This window comes from Macaca fascicularis, chromosome 12 (genome assembly GCF_037993035.2).
Source record: "Macaca fascicularis isolate 582-1 chromosome 12, T2T-MFA8v1.1".
Lineage (NCBI taxonomy): Eukaryota > Metazoa > Chordata > Mammalia > Primates > Cercopithecidae > Macaca > Macaca fascicularis.
Window position 1 is genome coordinate 70,127,046 of NC_088386.1, and position 22,889 is coordinate 70,149,934.

Here is a 22,889-nt window from a genome sequence, read left to right on the forward strand (position 1 = left end):
ACACAGTAGAAAAAAAAATCTACATGGTCTCTCCCTGCCTCAACCCCACCACCATTAAATAAAAACAAAAAACACACAAAAATAAAATGAAACAATGATTAAACAAAAATCAAGCTGAGTGCTACTGCTGGCTTTGGATGGCAGTTGTGTCCTGGCAAGGCAAATAAGTAGTGGTCTGGGCACTGTGGCTAAGGTCAACGTGTCAGAATAGCCCGACATAACCTCTGCCTTGGTCAACCGCCCACCCAGCTCCTGACCATGGCTTCTCTCTGTCACCAGCACTTCCTCCTTCCAGATGAGCTTCTCCAACCTCTAGGTCCCTGCAGTCACTGACTTTTTCCCCTAGATCTGGCCCCACACTCAACCTCCCCGCCCTCTTCTCCAACCAAAAGAAAAATGCATAAAACTGTAAATTACTTTCTAGAAATAGAAGTGTTTTATAATCTTTGTATCTGCTTTGTATCCGCTCACCCTATCTGTGCCTCTCTAATGTTAACTAGCGAGCAGCTGTGCTAGGGCTCCATGCACAGCAGTCATTTGACAAATACTCAGTATCTTCACGTTCCAAGGTTGCTTTAGGGGATAATACAAAGATTAAACAGACAAAATTGTCCACCCTCATGGAGCTTACACTCCTATCTGTGTTGATGATGTGTGGAAGGAAATTTACCCTCTGTTTTGTGCGGTGCAGGTGTTCATTTCGGCACAGCTCATATTATCTTACGAAGTGAAGCCTCACCAAGATCACTGTCAGAGCAGGGCTAATCCAGGCAAACTAGGATGCAAATGTGCAGGGCTCCAAAGTCCTTTAGGGGTTAGTCATTTCAATCCAAGGACCATTTCCATAAAAAACAAACTTGATGATATACTGCTAGGCCAGTCCCCAAAAGTATATTTAGTTCATAATGTCACTAAACTAAAACTTCAGTTCTGAGTCCTCAAAGGAAAGACTTAAAGGTGGTATCAGGAGGAGGAGGAGGAGGAGGAGGAGGAAGAGTTGTCCTTCTCTGGAGCTTAAGGAATAGTAGGCTCAAGGAATTATTAACTTTCTGCCCTAGTCAAGATTAGCTCGAGAACTGAAGAAATATTACATTGAATGGGAACCATGAAGAGACATCACTTTGAGAAACAGGTAAGGCAGAAGCAGAAGAAAGAAGGTGGGACCTATTTTCTTTCCTTTTTTTTTTTTTTTTTTTTTTGAGACGGAGTCTTGCTCTGTGCCCCAGGCTGGAGTGCAGTGGCGCAATCTCGGCTCACTGCAAGCTCCGCCCCCCGGGTTCACGCCATTCTCCTGCCTCAGCCTCCCAAGTAGCTGGGACTACAGGCGCCCACCACCACGCCCGGCTAGTTTTTTGTATTTTTTTAGAGAAACTTAAGGAAGTTAACCCTAGATAGTGTGTGACTCTACTCTTATTTCCTCCTATTTGAACCTACAGATCACCTAAAAACTCCATGATTTTTCATAAACAAAATAAAATATTCTAACCATTTGTAGACTGGGTGGAAGGCAGTGACCATTTCTGTGTGTTTATAAAACAAATGTTCATAAACCAAGGACTACCTTTATTTTATTAGCTGTGACTAATTTTGTGCAGTCTATGAGAATTTTCAGCACTCTAAGAAATGTTTCTATCCCATGTTGGGAGGAGAGGGGAAGACCTCTAGGCACATCTTACCATAGCTCTTCCTGCCTCAAAGGCAAAAGTAGGAATGCCTTGGTTTATGTTATGCACATGCAGACATGTGTAAACTTCTAAAGTCTAAGGTACAGAAAACAGCAGTTGTGACCCTGAGTCACCTTATTTTAGTGTTCACAAGACCAAACTTCCCAGAAACCAAGGAGTAATTTAGGCTGACCTAATGAATACTCAAGCTTCCCTCATTTTTACCATCTTCATTAGCTATTATGCAAATATTTTACAAAAGGTAAAATCTAGTTTAGAATTTTTTTATGACTGCAAACTTGATGATAAAAACCTCTTTTGAGCATAGGTCCTTCAAAGCAACTCTAGCAATCTACTTGGTGGGGTGGAATTTCCAGCTGTCCTGGGCTAGAAGGACAACTGATCTCCTTTCCACTTGGCTCTTCCCAAGTGAAGACTTGTGACAGGATGTTCCTCACTTTGCACAGTTCTTCATCCTGCACTTAGGAGATATTTGATACTTCTAAATTAGACAAGCAGATGCTTTGAGGTGAAGTGCCTGGCACATACTAAATACTCAACAATATTAGCTATTATTACGATTAATAAGTGAGCAGAACTTCTCCCCAGTTCGTGCTACTTGGTAAAAGAGGAAACAAGGGTAGGTTGGGCAGGGAGGAAAAGATTGACAACTAAGACGGCAAAGGTGGGAACACAGCTGGGAAAGTGTCTCCTTTTGTTTACAGAGGGATAATTCAATGCAATGTAAGAATGAAGACTTTTATAATGCTGAGTTATGAGTTATTTTAAAAAATTTATATTAAACAAAAAAGAATAATTTACTCTATTTGATATTTGAAAAAAGTAGGTGCTAATCACTTGAGTCTCCATTTATGTCATTTATTTAAAACTCATTTTCAAATATACTTAGCCCTATTTCAAAAAGCTGACGTTGATCCATTCAATTTGTGCTGGCCATTCTCATTCACTAATGCCTCTGTATTTTTGTGTAATTCCAAACATCACTAGACTCAATGAACACAAATTCAGAACAAAAAAAAAAATGCCCTACAAATTTCCTAAAAACACAGTTGCTCCTAAAAGTTAAGAAACGGGGATGAATAAGTTGGTTTTATGTTCACTGACTTGTTTTCATTTCACCTGGAGAGCACCATTGCTAATCAGTAGTTAAGTTAAAGTTCCAAGAGCAGAATGTGGAGCCACTTGTCCCCAAATCCTCCACTGCAGAGAACAGGACTCCTCTTCATTTCACTAAGAAAATGTTCAAAGGCTTTTCAGATAGTCTCAAACAACCAGGGAATGGAAGACTGCTTATTTTCAAGGCTGCTTTATTCTAGTGGTTGAGGAGTAAACAAAGAGAACAGTAAATGTCTGGGAATGTTTTCAGAGGTGACACCTAACAAACAGGGAGAAAATAGGCCTTGAGGCAAGATCTGATTTAACTACGCAAGTGAGAAAAAAAAAAACATGCCACAATTCCTATCATTATTCCCAAGTTCTGCCACCACAAGCTGATGGCACTCTGACGTGAAAGGTACTAGTGCCAAAAGTCAAATAAAGCTTTGGCAAAACTGAACACCACACAGAAAACAGAGTATCCAATTCTCACTGGCAGGGCATTCATGGAAAACAAGTATGAAGATCAATGTGAAATCTTATTTTCCAAAGTACAAAGGCTTCTGTATACAGAACTTCCTACTATCCAAGCTATACTCTTAACCTGCTGCAAAACACCTTGTGGAGGCACATCTTACTCTTCACTAGCATTGTTCACTGCAATGCTTTCCAACCTCTATTTGCACCAATGTTGAGATAGAGTTTTCTCCTATTGCTTCCTCTGCCCCGTATCTTGAGAATATAGATGAGAGTTTCTCAGAAGTGCTAAGATACACAAAGATGACAGTATCTCAAAAATATTTATAGCATAAGTAACATGGAGAAGTTCAAGCAATGGAGAAGAATAGCAATATATATTCATCCTACTCTGGATTCTGTGACATGTACATAATCAGTCTTAAAAGTGCAGCTTTAAACAAGTTTTAAAGTTATGACTTTATTCTAAAATGCCCCCAAACCATAATAAAGACAGTGTACAATATATTACTTAGGGAAGAAATTGATACCTGTTATCGCTTTGCTAGAATTTGGGTTTAAAAAAAAATAAAGTTGATAAAAGGATTGGGTCAATTCAGTGATGATTTGCCTCAAGGATAACTCCTCCCACTTCCTACACAAAATAAGCAATTACATTAAAAATATAGTCAGAATTTTATGGAATCACATCAGTTTTTAATGCATGAATCAGAGAACCTAAAAATCACTATAAATGTAGTATGGTTATATATTTTAAATCTCTAGTTCTATTTTCCTTAGTGTAGGCATAAAAGTTCTTAAAGGCTTAGAATTTACTCTTAAAATACTATAAAATATTACTATTTTCATGACAAAAGCAATTTATGAATTTATGAATTTATGGAAAAGGGAATATTTATAAAATGTTAGTAAAAGCACTTTATGTTTGTATAGCAACATTTAAAAGTATTCAAAGGTCATTCATTGCTAAAAATATTTAAAGCAAAATGGAAGTTAAAAATGGCTTCACTCAAACTTGTAGTTTCTAAAATTTATCAGGACCCAAAAGCCTGGAAGTATCAAAGATTAAGTGGAAATCCATATTCAAAAGAGTTCTGTGGAATTCTCATAAAGAGAAGAGCAGGCAAAGGTCATCGGAGGACGTTATTTTAGCTGAAATTCTGAGTATCATTCAAACAGGGGAGCCAATGCTTGGTATTAACAAAGTGCTGTTTTCTACTGCTGAGCTCAGATGACAGCCCACCCCCTATTTGCCAAAATTAGTGGATGAGAAATCATTTCATGAATTCATCCAAAAACATGAAATGCACTAATAAAGCTTTACTGCCATCCCTCAGTCATCACTTTGCTTGGCTAGGCTGGTGGCCAGCAGGAATATCTCCCTCTACAAAACTGTTTCAAAGTAATGACTTGGAGGAAGTGGTGTGCTGATACCATGAAAAAAAAATTCCCTCAAACACAAAGATAGTTCAAAAAGCATCTGTATATGGCTCAGAGGAACAAACAGCTCAGCTCATTTCAACTCAAAAGAAACCCAAAAGACCAGTTTACCTTGGCCATGGTTGCACACATGCAGGCAAACTGAAGGTTGGCATTTATCCAGGGGTTTTGATCTGTGCCAAAAGGGATGATGAGTTATCCATCCTGAGGTCAAGATGGAATAAAGAAAATACACTGAAAGAGAGTCATGTGTCTATAAGAGGATTTCACACCTTCCTCTTCATGAGACAGGGGGCCTTGACCCCTGCTGGAATGGCAAGTCTGGCGTCCCTTCCTGAAGCCACTACTAGATCAGAAGCTCACTCTGAGCCTCCACCACATGGTTTCTCCCCTGCTGAGGCCTTTCCACAGTCTTTCTTCCACAGTGTTGTCCTTAAGGAGCTGAGCGGATACCTAAAGCACTTGTTTGTCAAGCTTGGGCTGAAATACATCTAGAATCTTTAAGGTGACCAATACTGAATTTTCCATTTTTAAGCATTTAAAAATATTCTTCAAATTAAGGGAATACATAAGCAATAAAGACCATGTTTTACTAGGTTTTAAAAATCATTTAGTTTTCTGTAAAAGCAGTTACTTTTCTAAGAGAACAGGTGGCAACTGCTACCAAAATTTCAAAAAGATCCTTATTTTTATTTTCAAATAACTTTTATTTGACAAGAACTTTGTCAGCAATGGTCTTTAAATTCTTTTCAGTCCTGGCTTTGTATTGCTATTTTGAGGTGTTTCTTGCTAACTGGGTTAAGGAAGCCCAAAGAGTCTTCTGGTTTTGGTCATCAAGGAAGTTCGTCTCACAACTGATGACTTATTTGACTTCTTTTTTCTTTTTTTTAAGAGGAAGACAGGAAAGAGTGATAAACCTTTAATAACTGAAACTTGTGTCACTGACCTTCAACTAGATGGTGACGTTTTCATTTCAGAACTTTTAGGGCCCATATCACATGTGGGGATAATTAAAATGTTTTAAGTGATGCTTTCTCTTCTTCAAGTGTTGACCATAATATTCAAGCTGGGTACAAGAAGCAGAGATTTTTGTCTGAGCTCAGTTCAAGCTCTGCAGTTTCTGCTGTTTGTCTTTCTAGGTGGCACCAGTTATCCTCTGCAGCCCAAGAAACCCAGCATAACCTTTTGGGCTGCTCTGGAAAAACACATTGAGCAATAAGGGTTAGAATACTTTGTGTTCAATGTTTCCAGTGCTACTCTCTGGCCAGGAGAAATACCAAATCATAGGCATCTGGAAAAGAGAGACAGCCCAGAAAGAATGATGGTGTTACAAAGCCTGTGAGCACAGGCTCCTTGTACACATTCATCTACCTGCTGTCTGCTTCATACTGAGCTATAGGCATTGGAGCAAATGGTAATTTCTATCAGTCATGACTAGAGCCGGTGTGGTCTTCAAGTAGCAATGGGTTGACTTCCAGGGAGTGAAGTGTTATTGTTCTGATCACCTTGTGGACACAGGGAGTGGTGAAAAGTTGAGTCCATGGCAGCATCAGAGAAAGAAGGAAGTGCGGTTGGTTGGGGGCGCACCCTGTGGTGGTGATGTTCCCCACTAGCGTTTCCCAAAGGTCTCACCCAGCCGTAGGAAATTATTCGGAGGCCCTCAGCATCTCTCTGTGTAGTTTAAATATCGTATTGTATTTTCTTGGCCAGTCCATGAATGGAAAGAAGTGAATAAAGATATCAGAAAGTAGACAAATTGCAGTGTGACCTGATGCAGAGGTGGAAAGGGCGTGGCCTGGAAAGGCAGAGGTTCAATAAAGGCCTTCAAGGTTTCCTTTCATTTCCACAGTTCTTAGTCACACAATTTCCTTTGTGGATTTTAACGGTAACTAATAAGGCTTTGAAAAGGAATCGACTTGGTATGCTAGGTGTGAAATGCCAAAGGTCATCTTGCCACTTCAGTAGGGTTATTATTTTAACTTTTCTTTTATACTCTTCAAGTCCTCTTTCCAGAATAATTGAAAATCCCATAATTAAAAGACCTTCCTTTGTGCCCACATTCCCCTTCTGAGATCAACTAGAGCTGGGCTCACCCCAACCATGGTCAACTGGACCAGGCCAGCTAGGCCTCAGGCTGGAGAGCATGCTGTGGGCTGGTCTGTCCTGAAAAGCTCGGCACAGGCAAGGAAAAGGTAATGCACGAGGCAACTCAGGTTGCTCCTTGTCTCAGAAGTATGAACTGAGGATCAAGGAGGGGCAGGCAGTTAGCACCAGGGAAACAAGAGCAGGCAAAAACGGACAGCCGAGCCAGTCAATCAGTGGACTTAAGAGAGGAAGAGGGGAGATCTGCCATCTCCTGGGACTGAGGGTGCAGCATGGCTTTTCAGGTACCTGAACCACATCCTAGTCCCAATAATTCTAATAATATTAGTACTAACAATAATAACAGTAACAATGAACATGTATTGAGCTGTTATTATGTGCTAAGGAGGGTTCTAGGTGCTTTTATAAGTATTATCAACTCATTCAATTCTCACAATCCTGTAAGATACATCTGGGTGCTGCTGATGCTGATGAAACATATAAGTTAAGTTACTTAACCAAGCCCACTGAACTTACAAGTGGCAGAGACATAATTTGAGCTCAAGTGGTCTGGCTTCATGCTTCTGCTCAGTCTGTGCCTCCCTGTGGGGCTAGTCCTGAGTTTCCTGTCTCCTTTATTGCCCATCTTTACAATAAAGTCCCTCCTATTAAAGAGGCCCTGCAGAGGGTCTTTTACTCTTTCATTGTCTCACGATTAGCATTTTCTTTGGCTCCACTCATTATGAATCTTATTAACTGACACACACACACACACACACACACACACACACACACATACACACATACACACATACACACAGTTTTTGAGAAAGGGTCTCACTGTGACACACAGGCTGGTGGGCAGTGGTAGAATCACTGCAACCTTGACCTCCTGGACTCAAGTGATCTTCCTACCTCAGCCTCCTGAGTAGCTGGGACCACAGACGCGTGCCACCATGCCCAGCTGTATTTTTTTTTAGATACGGGGTCACACTATGTTGCCCAGGCTGGTCTCCGACTCTTGGGCTCAAGCAATCCTCCCACCTCAGCCTCCAAAGCATGAATGTAGTTTTGAATCCAGTTTTTGCTATCCTTTCATGCCACTAAGTATTCTTTGAAAACATGACTTTTAATGACTGCAGTACATTCATTTTTTAAAAATGCTTACTTAATAACTTATTTATTTAACACTTAAGTGATCACTTGAGTCCAGGAGGTCGAGGTTGCAGTGATTGCACCACTGCACGCCAGCCCGTGTGTCACAGTGAGACCCTTTCTCAAAAATAGTCATCTAGCTATCTCTTACTTTGCTTTTATAATTGTGCTAATGCCAATATCCTTATATACAAATCCTTGTGCACAGGTAGGATTATGCTATAGAATACATTATAAAAACAGAAGTATCGGATCAAAGAGTTTGAACAATTTAAGTTTACTTCAAACACAGTGTAAATGGCCTTCAGGGAAGGCCTAGACTCCCTTTGGCTACATAAAAGCTCCAGGGTCTGGGCATGGCAGCTCACAGCTATAATCCCAGCACTTTGGGTGGCCAAGGTGAGAGGATCACTTGAGCTCAGGAGCTTGAGACCAGCCTGACAGTACAGTAAGACCCTGTCTCTACAATCAATTAAATAATTAGCCAGGTGTAGTGGTGTCCACCTGTAGTCCCAGTTACTTGGGAAGCTGAGGCAGGAGGACCGCTTGAGCCCATGAGGTCGAGGCTGTAGGAAGCCATGACTGTGCCACTACACTCCAGCCTGGGCCATGGGGCAAGACTCTGTCTCAAGGGAAAAAAAAAAAAAAAAGAAAGCTCCATTCACCATACCCTTGACAACACTGAATGCTGCAGGTTTAGAAAATCTTTATCTTAATTTGGTTTCTTGAATGGGTCAGAATAATGCATACATTTAAACTCTATGCTCCTTAGTAAAATTTCAAAGGGCCATTTGCATATTTATTAAGAGCAAAACAAGCCTATGACCTACAGTCTCCAATGTTAAGACCACTGAAGCCTTAAAATGCTTTAGAATTTCAGAAATAGAAATCAGAGATCACTAAGTAAACAGCCTCAGTGAATATATAAGGTAACCAAAGCTCAGAGAAGTTCAGTGACCTGGGTAATATATTTGACTTGCAACTAGAATCTAGGTGTCTTGCCCTGTGATTCATGTCTTTAGAACAGATTCCTTCATTAACCTAATGGAAGCAACAAGCCATTGTTACCAGGGTGAAAGTATAAGGAAAAAAACTGCACAAGAATATATTTAAAAAAGAAACTACAGTTGTTCTAAACTCTATTTTATCTTCATAGTACCAAGTTAGAAAAAGTTATTTTACAGGCAAAAGTAAACATTCACACCTAGTTACTACTTTATTCTCAAGATCCCTGCTAAAATCTACAAATAAATTTTTTCCTGGGATCATTAAAATATTCAGCACGTACCCATTATCCTCTCATCCAGCCAACATTTACTAGGTCTGTATTATGGCCAGACCCTGTGCTAGATGCTGGAGTAAAAGGGGGAAGAGTACCAAGGTAAGAAATGAGGGATTCATTTTGGGGATACGTAAGCAAATTATCACAGTGAGTGTGACTGGGCAGTAACGGGGTGCACACGATGACATAGGGATGCCAGAGCAATGAACATGGAAGGCTTCACAGAGGAGGGGGCACGTGAGCTGTGCCCATGCTTGAAAGCAGCCTCTAAGCAGGGGAAGAAGAGCAGCCCCAGAGTGGAGGGGCAGGGCCCACTGTAGAAGGCTGCTGTCACACGTGGCTAAACACAGTGGCCTGGGAAAATGAGTGCTGGTGGGAGATGAGGCTGCAAAGGTGGTCTGGGGTCAGACAGTGTTCAGGAGTTTGGACTTCGCCTAGAGGTGTTAGGACTCATGTAAGCTGTTTAAGTAGCGATGTCATGGTCAAAGTGGTGCATTACCAAGCTCATTCTAATGGCAGTACGGGGAAGGACTGGAGACTCTGAAGGCAAGAGCTTTATCTATGTTGGTACAGACAACCAGGTTGCAGGCTTAAATCAGAGAGAGGCAGAAGAAATATGAAAGAGGAGATGAGTTTGAGTAATATATATTAGAAAGAAATAATAAGACATAGAGACTAATTAGATGTGTGGGTGTCATTAATGAGATAGGCAAGGAAGGAGGAAGGCCAGATTTTGGATGAAAGGGATTTGTACACATTGAGCTTGAGATCCAGTAGAAAGTGAATGAAATATCCAGAAAGTGAATGAAAATACAACTCTGGAGATCAGGGGAGGTATAAGCAGAGTCATAGATCTGAATAATTAGTATACAGTTACAACTCTCCTCCCAATCTCCCCCTCCCTCCCACCCGCATCACCCACACACTTGGGTACTTCCTCTTGTCTGTATATAGGTATAGCAGCCCTGTCCACTAAAAATACAATGCAAGCCCCATGCATATTTTGCAATTCTCTAATAGCCACATTAAAAAAGTGATGTGGAAAACAGGTGAGATTAATTTTAAGAATATATTTTATTTAACCTAATGTATTTACAATATAATTTCAACATTAATATAAAAATTACTAATGAGATAGTTTATATTGTCCTTTCATACTAATTGTTTAAAATCCAGTGTGAATTTTCCACTCATGACCCAGGCCATCTCAATTTGGACTAGCCACATTTCAAATGGCCCCTGCTTTGGACTGTGCAGGACTACACAGTAACTTACAAGGGTGATTAGGCACCAACACGAACTTCTTTAGCCCTTGAAATTTGTGGAATTAAAGTAAATGGAATTTAATTTTACTGATGAGAGAACAATGGGGAAGCCTGCTGGGCCCTCCAGATCACTGCCCACCCCACCCTCCTTCCTCATGCTCTGGGAAGGAGTGCAAAGCGGCAGTGTTACACGCTGTTTGAAGTTTGGGAGACATGAAGCATAGAAAATCATTTCCTCTAAACATTGCCCTTTAGGTTATTATATACCCCGACAACAACTTGACTGAATTTACAGCCATGAATTTGTTATCTCTCAATGTGGATATATAGCTGGTCTCCTGATAAATTTCCTGAGGTGCTGTTCTTAAACTTCAAATATTTGCAAACTAACTTCATAATTTTGTCATGCCTGCATACCACCAAAACTATATGATTTGTTTAATATTTTTATTTAACTCAACTAACCTAAAAAAATCTAAAGACATATTTAGTGTCATCCTAAGTAACTATATCCATGAAATCATGAATTTCATATGTTGCTGTACATTTTTTCTGATACACATTAAAACAAATAAATATTTAAATAAAGAACATTTATCCATGTCTCCTAAAATCATCTCACAAACCACCTGTGGTATGATTATCAAACTTTGAAAACACTGTCCTTGGCGAAAGGAAAGGAAAGGAAAGGAAAGGAACACTATAGGATCCCCTCTCCATGCCGACAGTGCTCAGTGGGGTGCGCCCATCCTAACTCACCGAATCCCCACTCTCCTATGCGCGGGCTGGTGGTCACTGCTACCCACCGGTTGTCTTTCAGGCATTTATTCTGGCTGATTACCACTTGTGTCTGCCCAAGGTCAGACCTTTTATATGGCAACCTGTATTAACTATAAGGAAATTCTTAACAATTTTTATTTTTGTTTTTAACTTTTGTGGGTATATGGTCTTTGTTTTGATTTTCCAGAGGTTACACAGCTAGCAAGTCTGGGATTTGAGCTTTTAACTATAAACATCACAAGGCAGAGGCAACTACAACACCTAACACAGCGCCCTCCTAAGAGGTGTTCTATCTCTTGTTGTTAACAGAATGATTTCCAATTATGAATTATCTTAAAGCCCAAAGACTTTGAGAAATAAGAACTGGTAAATTTCAATGATGGGGATGCACAGTACCAAAATTGTTTAAAACAAATGTGTTATATATTACCTAAGTGCTTCTTAGTGTATTAAATAACAAGATCTAGTGGCTAGTCTAATAATTACTATATTTTCAAATGGTAATACATATAAACAATATTTAAAGATATCTGAAATTGTAGTGTGTATTAGTCTACTGTTGTGTAACAAATTACCCCAGGACTAAGTAGCTGAAACCAATAAACATTTACTTTATCACAGTTTCTGTGGGTCAGAGATTTGGGCACAGCTTGGCTGGGTACCTCTGATTCAAGGTCTATCACAAGACTGCACTCAAGGTGTCAGCTGGGGCTGTGTTCCCATCTGAAAGTTTTGGGGGAGAACCTGCTTCCAAGTTCACTCACATGTTGGCAGGATTCATTTCCTCACTGACTGTTAGTTACAGGTTTCCTCAGTTCTCTGCACATGCATCTCTCTATAAGGCAGCTCTTAACATGGTTGCTGGCTTCCCTGAGAGTGAGGAATAGAGTGAAAGAAAACTCCCAAGAAAGAAGCCACCGTCTTTTTATAACCAAATTCAGAAGTGACATCCCATCCTCTCTGCCACATTTCATCCACCAAAAGTGATTATATATTCAGGAGGAGGGACTTATGCCAAGGCATGAATTTCAGGAGGTGGGGATCATTGGGGACCATCTTACAAGCTGCCTGCCACAAAATGAAATAAAATATCTATGAGCTCTATTGGTGATGGTGTCACAGTGCTGTTAATGCTACTGCAGTTCGCTGGCTACATTCATAATCAAAGAAATGCAAAATTTTAGCTAGAGGTTAGTGAAAAAGAGGTACTATTTTTCCCATCTAATTCATAGACTTCAGGTGAAAAAACCCCTGTGTTAAAGGATGCAGTCTATCTTGCGCCATCTAAAAATCAGCCTGGTGCTTTGTGGATGGGCACAGGGTTTCCTCACATACCCCTGGAATCTACCATCTGTGGGCATTTACTGTGTTTCTGAAAGATTCTTAAAAACAAAACAAAACAAACAAACAAAAAAATGTGGTACTGCTAGTGCAGCTCTGAAATAGACCAACTTTGAAAACTTCCCTCACAGCTGCAAAAGGCAAGTGTTTGGCACTAATAAATCAGGATTAGTGGAGCTCGACTAATAATGAACCTTTCATCTCCTCTGGGCAGGTGGTCACCAACTGAACTATGGGAGCAAACAAGTCATGGTTAGATGTAATAACCACATTTCTAACGACAAGTAGGACTAGAGCGGAAAGTGAGTGCAGGAGAAGTCTTCCTGCAAAATTCAAATCTTCTTAAACTTGGGGCCCTCTGAAAACATGAATCAAAATTGTGTTTCTAGGGGCTGGGCTGACCTCTGCTTATTACCTTTCCAGTCATAACCACTGCAGGTATTTTTCTTCTCACTAGTGAAAAACAGCCTGGGATGCTATCCACATGCCCCTATCAGAGAATCAGTGAACTAGGGACACAATTATAGGTTTCAATTTTCCCCTCGTAGACCCCAATCTAAATTTGTCATCACCTGTTCACAGAAATGCCTTCCGTGTTTCATCTTACTTGAGTGGAAATGGGGTGATATTCAAAATATTTAACAACCAATGAGGCACAGGCACTAACCGATTAGGACAATATAAGATGCTGGAGCAGGGTCCAGGGGCACCCTGCACTGTGCTGGCATTCATCCTTTAGTTGTTGAATTATGGGAGAAGTCGTAGGGGTTCTGGGGGTGTGCTCAGGGGGCTGAGGGTGATGACAATTCGCCAACTGGTTTTTAGGCATCTCATTATTTTAATAACCAGGATATCTGCACCAGTGCACATAAGATTGAATATTCACTGTGGAGGGGGGTTGGGGCTGCTCCTCCCAAGGGCCCCCATGGAAGGCTACTGGTGTGGAAGCTGACCCCATTGCCCTACAGCGTTCTGACAACTGGCACTATGGGGACAGAGCCCTGCCCATTTTTCTGAGCCCTGAGCTCAGGCCAGAGCCTTAAGGTCCTGGACTACTTCCAAGGCTTGCAGAACCCCTCACTCAGGTCTCCTCGGGGCGGCTGGTTGGCAGTCTCCCAGTTACCAGGCGCCTTCTGGGAGCAGCCAGGGACAGCTGCTGCCGGCTGGCACCAATGGACTTCTGTGCAACTGAGGGTTGAGTGGAAGTTTCCTTGTGGGTTTGATGGAGGGCATGTTCTCAGTCCACAGGCGTCACAGCACCCGAGTAGCCTCACCACTGTACAGGATACAGGCCGAAGAAAAGACTTGGTTCATGAATCCTCCCACTTCAAGGATTGGTTTAGCAACTTCCTGAGCTTTCTGAATGAGACCTCAAGGGCTTATCACAAAGGAGATCATTCTGCATGACCTCTTGGTCTGCATTATTTCACTGAAATGCCCAGGTTTGTTTTACTTTGCTCCATGCTTCTGGAAAGCAGGCTAGGGGGGCTCTGGACGCACACAGATCTGGGTCTGAATTCCCGCTCTGCGGAATGCATCACCACTTCACTTCACCTGTCTGAGGCAATTTCCACCTTTGTCAGTGGGGCTCATGGGAGTGCCTGCCTTATAGGCTGGTGGAGGGTCTAATGAGATAATTTAAAGACAAATTTGATAACTGTTTTCTTATAAATTGAGGGAAAGATTAATTCAAAACTTTTAGTCTCAGTTTGGGCTAGGAAATGCCAGTGTTATTCCAGGGTACTAACATAGGTTTAAAAATAAGACGCTTTTTGCTTTCACAAGCTGACTAAAAAGTGAAGACAAAAAAGTGACTTCAGAGTCAAATGTAACTCAATAGTCTTGCATGCTTAGATCCAACCCATAAGAACTCAGGGTTCTCCCTCCTGAATGAAGATAATATGAAGTTGCATATTTCGATCCATAGTTGGCTGAACCCACAGATGCAGAGCTTGTGAATATGGAGGGCCAGCAGTATCTGCTTTTCCACAGGAAGACGGCATAGATTAATTCATTAAAATTTGTAAAACTATATAATGTCTGTTTCAATGACAAAAAGCAATTTCAATTACATTTAAGATGACATTTACATAAACATAAAAATTATAACCATCTCACAATACTCTCAACTACCTTGACATAAAAGCAGAAGAAAGCTTGATTTGTTAAGGTATTGCTTTTGCCCATTTTGTTTAAAAAAAGGTCTTCTTTTCTTAAAATAAGAATTATGGAATCACTAGGTTTTAAGCAATAAGAAACAAAGTTTGAAACAAGAATCCTGATTCTTCCATTTCTGTTTACCCAAACGAACATTCTCTCTGAGATTTCAGTCCCAGAAATCAACCACTGAACGTATCACTACGCAGAGTCACATTCCATGTTTTTAATGGAAGTTTTAGAGGCTACAGATGAATTCAGGAGTGATATAAACCAAGACCATTAAGAAAGATGACTTTTTTCTAGGATTCTAACTCCTATATTCAGACACGTATATCCAACTGCCCACTTGACATCTCCATGTGGCTGTCTGTCTCACAGACATTTCAAACTCACTACATCCCAAACAAAAGTCCTAGTATCTCCCCTCCACACCAAAATGCTGTACTCACAGCCCTCCCCATCTCAGTCTGATGGCATTTCTATTCTTACTGCACTTAGGCCACTTCCTGCACTTCCTATCTTCCTTAACTCCTCTCTTCTGCTATTTTTCAATCCAACTGCCAGTCTTGCTGGTTCTACCTTGAAAATAGCCAGACTCTAATTACTCCTCACCATCTTTACTGCTAACCCTCGTCCATGGCACCAGCATGTCTCACTGGAGTATTGCAATAGCCTCCTAACTGGTCCCTCTCTTCCACTCTTGTGCTCCCACGGTCTACTCTCACTACAGTGGCCAGAGGGAACTGTTAAATTTAAAGTCAGATCATTGTCTCTTTTTGGATCAAAGTCCTCCCCTCCCTCCCAGACTCTGGGGGGAAAGCCAGAGTCCTACCATGACCAACATGGCCCTCCAGGATCTCACCTCTAAATTACTGGCTCCTTGTTACTCCTTGAATACGCCAGGCATGTTCTGCTTCTGCGTCCTCAGGCTTTCCCCAGTCTCTGCATGGTGAATTCTCTCACCATTTTCTCTATGACAGCTGCCCTTACCAGCTCACCTACACCTATCCTCCACCACTGTGCTCTGCTCCTCCTTACTCCACTAGACTTTCTCCACAGCACGTATCCCTTCTAATTTCCTAATACACATCACCTAATATTTTTTAGGTTTATTGTTTTTTGTCCACATCCCTTAACTTGAATATAAGATCCACATGGAAGATACTTAACAAATAGATCTGAATTAAGGGAAAATGCCAAACAAGAAAAACAGAGAAAAAACTCTGAAAACATCCAGTGTCCAAAAAAAGGCCTTATGATTTTCTTTTTTCTCCTTCCTTCCTTCCTTTTTTTCCTCTTTTCTTCCTTCCTTTCTCTTTCTTTTTCCCTCCCTCCCTCTTTCCCTCCCTCCTTTCCTCCCTCTCTTTATTTCTCTTTCTTTCTTTTCTTTTTTTTTTTTTTTTTGAGACAGGGTCTTGCTCCGTTACCCAGTCTGGAGTGCAGTGGTGTGATCATGGCTCACTGCAGCCTTGACCTTGACCTGCTGGGCTCAAGTGATCCCCCTGCCTCAGCCTCCTGAGCAGCTGGAACCACAGGTGAATGCCACCAAACCTGGCTAATTTTTAATCTTTTGTAGAGATGGGGTCTTCCTATGTTGTCCAGGCTGGTCTTGAACTCCTGGCTCAAGCAATCCTCAAGGCGTCCTGGGATTACACACATGAGACACCACACCTGGCCACCTTGTGATTTCTAATAGCAGGACCCATGTATTATATCTCATTTTTTAATTTTAATACTGTTTGTGGCATTTTGAAGAGGAACAACAACGAAGTAGGCCTGACACTTAGGAGATGCCGCTGTTTACCCTGAAAAGACCCCTACGATTGGCATTCTTGGGGACGGGTAGAACACTACAGAACACTACATCAAGCACAGAGCGCTATCATAGAGGTCCCCAAATCTCCCTTTTATCTGGGAGCCAGAGGCATCAGACTCAGAATGGCTGAGTAAAAATTCACAAGAGGCTGCTGGACACCCCAGAATCTACAAAAAACGGCATTTCTTTCCAGTGACCATGTCCATTGTCCAGAATATACCTTTCTGAGATAATGGTACCCAGGCAGTTGACTTAGCATTCAGAATGTGGTTCAGGGGTGATAGAATCAGTGCTAAGGATGGTTAACCCTTCTGAGGACTGCTTAATCCATGTCATGGTGAGCCCTGATAATGCATCCCAATAGATACTTCACAAAGATCTTCATCCATACTTACCATCCACATTCATGTCCACAAGATTCAGGACCTCTTTTCCTAGCCAATACTGGGTAACCATTGGAAATTTTCCTTTCTGCTCCATGAGGACCAGTTCATTGCCCACAACCTTTCTCCAGGTAGGATGGATTAGCTTTCTACCCACAAAATTCCAGCCATATGGCTGTGCTGTCTTCCAGGAATTACATAGAGTTCACTTTGCTGGAGTTCTGGAAGTTCCTCAAATCTTCAATCTGTTACTCCACCCCCATTAGGCAAAGATCGGGCCTCTGTAGATCCCAGAGGGGCACCTACTTTCAGATTCCAAAGTCCTTGGGGCCCTTCAACATTTCCCCCTTATGTCACCAGTGTGTAGCCAGGGGCCTTGTTCCACACCCTCTACCATCATTAACGAGCTACGGTGACCACAGACAAATCACCTAACCTCTCTGGGCCTTAGTTTCCAAATCTAAAAATAAAAGGATATAACTCTCTAAGGTCCCTTCTAGTTCGAAAAAATCCAAGATTATTTTTTACCTACCTCTTTAAGTTTTAAATGATGACAACAGCATCTTTCCTAAACTTTTCCTGAGGCCAGATGTTCCTGGCACTGAAGTAGAGGAAAAAAATAGTTTTTGAATAATCTAACATTTTTGCCTTTTAGAGGAAATTATCCTCTGGCCTTTTTAGTTCCCCTTCCCTTACAGCTACCTCCTTATGGACCCTCAAAAGAAGTCTTTAAAACAGAGAGAGGCTGAGGCAGGAGAATCGCTTGAGCCCAGGGGTTCAAGACTGTAGTGTGCCATGATTGTATCTGTGAATAGCAACTGCACTCCAACTGGAGTTGGGCAACATAGTGAGTCTCTATCAAAAAAAAGTAAACTATCCTTCCTGATTCATCAGGATCTTATAAAAAACATTGTTATTTTCCAAATTATTTTTCTTACATAAAACCTCTTAAACAGTTTTATTCTGATAACTATGCTTATCAGCCTTGACTTTCCTCTGTTTTGCAGGGAAGGTTACTAAATGCTCTGGGGAAGAGGAATAAAAAGCTCAGAGCCAGGGCCAGGGAAGGAAGCATGCTGTCCATGTAGGTAAATTCTGCCCTGAGCTTTCAGAAGGTGATGGGCATGAAATGGTAGAGGTTAAAGTGGCGAGTGGAGAGAAGAGGAAAAGCAGAGGGAAGAAGAAAAAGACTGAAAGCATATATTGTTCGCTTAGAAAAAAGAATTTTAGGGGAGGCCTGGTGGCAGTTCAAGAATGTTCACTTAGTTAGATGACTTCTAAACTGGAACTTGCCTAAGAAGCCACACTGCAGGGAGGAGACGGAGTTGGAACTGCAGTTCTCTTCCTTTAGCAGCCCCTCCATCCAGCCTTCCGCATAGCAGGCTGGTGAGGTATTGAGCAGCCCCTCTATTGGCCCCACACCCAGTTTTCAGAAGTTAAGTTCATTCTACAGGTCTCTAAAGGCTTCAAGGAAAACCAAATCTTTCCATTGTTGGCCTGGAAATCAAAGAAGATACTCCAAATCATCACCATTCAATAAAGCAGTGACTTACTGAAAGAATTACAGTTTACTAGCAAACCCCCCAAATGAATCTCTATGTTTAATACATGCTTAACCTCCTAGTCTGAAGATAGCAGTATTCCAAATAATTGTAGGCTCCAAGATATCACTTAGTGACTTCTAATTTAGGAAACATATGCCCTAGAGAATTCCTCCCATTATACACACACACATACACACATGTATATTTGTATGTGCAAACATATATCCTACATAATAAACGACTGTTTTAAAGCCACACTAGGTTACAAAACAATACAATGAGTTAACTTAAACTATGTCATATTAAAATCTGGGCATGAACACAACTAGAAAGGAAGCCTAATTCATACCAGAAAATATCAAAACAAAGTCTGGTAAGTATCTAGCTAGTTAGACAGTCTCAAAGCAGTAGCTTCTCATTAGCATTGAGAAATAACAATCTGAGTGGTATGTGAATACCTACTGTGGAACTGGTACTGGATGTTGTATAAGCTGGGAACAGATGCCTCTTAAATTCAGTTTGTTGCACTATGACAGGGTTCTACTTTAATGACTCATCTTTTCCCAGTTTATTCTTTTCCAGGAAAAGCTTTCTATGCACTTGCATAAACAAATGCAACTCTTCTTGTCATTTTCTAGTTCCTTTTTTTGGGAGAAGGGGACACTTAGAGCTTTTTTTAAAAATTTAAACAGCACCAACCTTCTGACTGATGAAGAAACAGAGGGAAATTGAAATGGGAGAGTAAAAAATCAATCAGGCATATAGGCAATCCCTTCCCTGGTAACGTTACAGAGTATACATTAGTATTCATGATATTTTAGTTAGGAGACAAAATCTCCAGCAAAAGAATCACCACACAACACTGTGTCAGGCTGTCTATCACATCTTTCCTACCACTTCCTTGCATAGAATCTGTAATCCAAACACCTACCATGGCCACCTCTCCAGAATGGCCCCACTGGTCTTGCTCCTTTTCCTGGGACAACAGCCCAAGTCCCCTCTGCATCCTTACTGCTCAGAAGCAAGACATGAACATTTTGTTTGAGGCATTCTTGAAGAAAAAGGATGATAATCTTGTAATATGAGGTATCTCCAAGTTTGTGTTTTGGGAGGGAGAGTGGTATAAGAAGACACAATTGCTGGATAATTCTCAGAAGCCAAACATAGAATTACCTATGATCCAGCAATTCCACTTCTGGGGACATACCAATGGAACTGAATGCAGGACCTCAAAGAGATATGTGCAAACCCATCTTCACAGCAGCACTAGTCACAACAGCGAAAAAGGAGAAGCAGCCTAACTGTCCACTGATGAATGAAGGGATACAAAAATTTGATATATACATACAAATATGTTTGGCCTTAAAAAGGAAGGAATGTTTGACACGTGCTAACAACATGGATAGACCTTAAGGACATTATGCTAAGTGAAATAAAGCAGAAACAGAAAGACAAATACTGTATAATTCTACTTATATGAGGTACCTAGAGAAGTCAAATTCATAAACACAGAAAGTAGAATGGTGGCTACCAAGAGCTGGGGGAAAGGGAATGGGGAATTATTGTTTAATGGGTGTAAGTTTCAGTTTTGCAAAATAAAGCGTTCTGGAGATTGGTTGCACAATATGAATATACTTAACGCTACTGAACTGTACACTTAATGGTTAAGATGGTAAATTTTGTTATGTGTCCTTTATCACAATTAACCCCCCCCCCAAAAAAAAACCTATAGTTCTTAGTATTTCCCAATATGATGGTGATAACAATAATACCTTACAAATGCCCGGGAACTTCTTTCAGAGAAATCCAGAGAGCTGGGCCTCCAGGTTTGTTCATGCCAACTCAAAACGATACCAAGGATGAGTTCAGTTGTAAAAGTTGTACTTATCAGAGTTTAACTTTCTTTTCCCCACTAGCATGAATGTTTGGTATATATCACCATTTATCCCTCTGAAACCAGGGTCACCCAGACATCTGTCTGTGGATGTCGACCCGCAGTGCCACTCTGGTATTATCTGGGATTCAGGGAGGAGAGGCCTGCCTATGTTGAGGAAAAAGAGAGATTTGTGAAGTCAGCCTCATTCATCTTCTACTTAGAGAGTTAAGGAATGTGTCCATACTGTTCCTCCCTACAAAATTCATGATTTTTTCTCCAGATTAAAGGTGACTTCACCTCTTTCCACTTTGACGTTTAAACTCAACTCAGTATTCAACTTGGCAGTCATTCCTATCTAAAAACTACACAAAAGATTAATACTCCAGGTGCTCTCTACCACCCAACAGGATCTGTTACCTTCTGCCATTCTGGGTCTCCACTCGTTCTGTCAGAACCTGGGGATCAGAGGTTTTATATAATGATGGCACTTTATAAACCATTTTTTGCATCTCAAACACAAAGGAACACAGTGCAGAGAAAGTGGAAAGATGGGGAAGGGGCTGAGAAATAGGAAAGAATAAGGACCCACAGAAGAAATACAAACAGCTTTTGGAAGGATGCATTTACAAAAATGACATCAGGCAGCTGGGTGCAGTGGCTCACGCCTATAATCCCAGCACTTTGGGAGGATGAGGCGGGCGGATCACCTGAGGTCAGGAGTTTGAGACCAGCCTGACCAACACGGTGAAACTCCATCTCTACTAAAAATACAATACTAGCCACGTGTGGTGATGCATGCCTGTAATCCCAGCTGCTTGGGAGGCTGAGGCAGGAGAATCGCTTGAACTGGGGAGGCAGGGGTTGCAGTGAGGTGAGATGGTGCCATTGCATTCCAGCCTAGGCGACAAGAGCAAAACTCTGTCTCAAAAAAAAAAAAAAAAAAAAAAAAAAAAAGTCATCAGGCCCATCTGGAAAGTATTCTAACAAAATAAAAAGATAAAAAGTCCCTTTCCACTATGAGCAGCAGATTTTCAGAACATAAGACTTCTGGAACAGCAAGGCTGTACAGCCAACTAACAAAGCAAAACAAAACTGAAAGAAGAGTTCCTTTGAGGAATGTCCAGCCACTGCGAAGTTGTAAGCCTCTTCCTGGTACTCAAGGGCAGTACCAGGTACAAGAGGCCTTCCTACTGCAGTTCCCATGTGCATGTCTCTTACAAGCATTTGTGCAAAGTGCTCCAACCAGCGATAAATCTAATCTTCCCTCCATCCCCCCACACCCGTCGACAATGTGGGCTGGCTCTGTCAGAGCTAGCACAGGGTTTCTGAAAACACTAGGGCTGATATGTCTAGCTTAGAATCTTCCCTTATTCTCTGTCAGCTTCCTCTCCATTTTCTTGCACAACTTGGTAGTAAAATGTGAAAAAAATGTGGCAATTGGAAGACAGAATCAACCATGATTTTTCTCTTTCATCGCTGTTCTAGTTATTTGGCATTACTGGAATATAAACAAGTGAGTCCAGGAGCCCCTCACTCCTTCGTTGTTTATCATACAGATACATTTTACAACACTTTGGGCTGGAATGAAGACATGAAACAGGAAGTTCCTGATCTTGCTGTCCTCTCCTCCTTATCCTCCCTGTCTCAGTTAACACATTAACACAGTCAAAGAAGCCGTCTAGTATGTTTCCCAAAAACACCCAGAAAGAGCTCCGCAGCCTCTCTGGCTAACCCGTCCTAGAGCCGCACAGCAGTCCAATAATGTAGGAACCTCCTTTTCTTAACTCGGATTTGAGACGTTTTCTTTTTCCACATACAGGTCTGAAAGCAGCAGGCCACTGCGTAATGAAACTATCCCTCACTGGCCTCAGGAGGAATAATCTTGGGCCCTTTCTGTTTCTGGACTGCTGCTTCCCAACCCACTAGCCATCTTTCTGGCTCTTTTGCAGACTCTTCTCTAGGAAGCACAAGGCTGAAGACATAAAGCTCTCGCAACCGTCACACCTCACGGCCTCTTCAGGGCCTGCTTAGCTTTTGCTCTGGGCTGTGCCTGCTTCTTAAACTCTGGTGCCGGGCAAAGGATTTCCTCGTCTCATGTTTAAGCTGTCCCTACTGCTGCTTCTCTACTCCTGTTTTGTGTTAGTAAAAGAAGGAAGGAAAGAAAAGGGGGAAGGAGGACAGTAGAAAAAATAAAAAAAGGAAACTTAAGAGTTTATAATGACATGAGATATTATATTAACATTAAATACAAGCCAAAAGATGAGTTTTATGAGATGAAAATTCCACAAAACAACAAACTTTTGCATATAACCTTGCAAGCACGTTTTTATGCAGTTTTTCTGTATTTTCTAACACCCTTTGAATGCACCACACGTCTGCAAACACAGGCTGATCTGTCCCATTGCACATTTACACTAACAGGTAAAAATGACAAGAGGCCTAGCTGAATTCCACGAAATAAGTTATTTAAAGAACATCTGAAGTTTTGTTCTTTCAGAAGCAGAGAAG

The 22,889-nt window shown here is 41.3% G+C and overlaps 1 protein-coding gene across 7 annotated transcripts in view; it reads right to left on the bottom strand.

The window, feature by feature from the left end:
- Window positions 1-22,889, bottom strand: part of WIPF1 (WAS/WASL interacting protein family member 1) — a 118,157-nt gene that overhangs the window by 51,046 nt on the left and 44,222 nt on the right. The window contains exon 2 of one of the 7 annotated variants that reach the window (XM_065525667.1): window positions 20,799-20,836. The exons of the other annotated variants lie outside the window; for them this stretch is intronic. The gene's annotated coding sequence lies outside the window, so the exon portion shown is untranslated. The remainder of the gene's footprint in view (window positions 1-20,798; window positions 20,837-22,889) is intronic. 7 annotated transcript variants of the gene reach the window in all.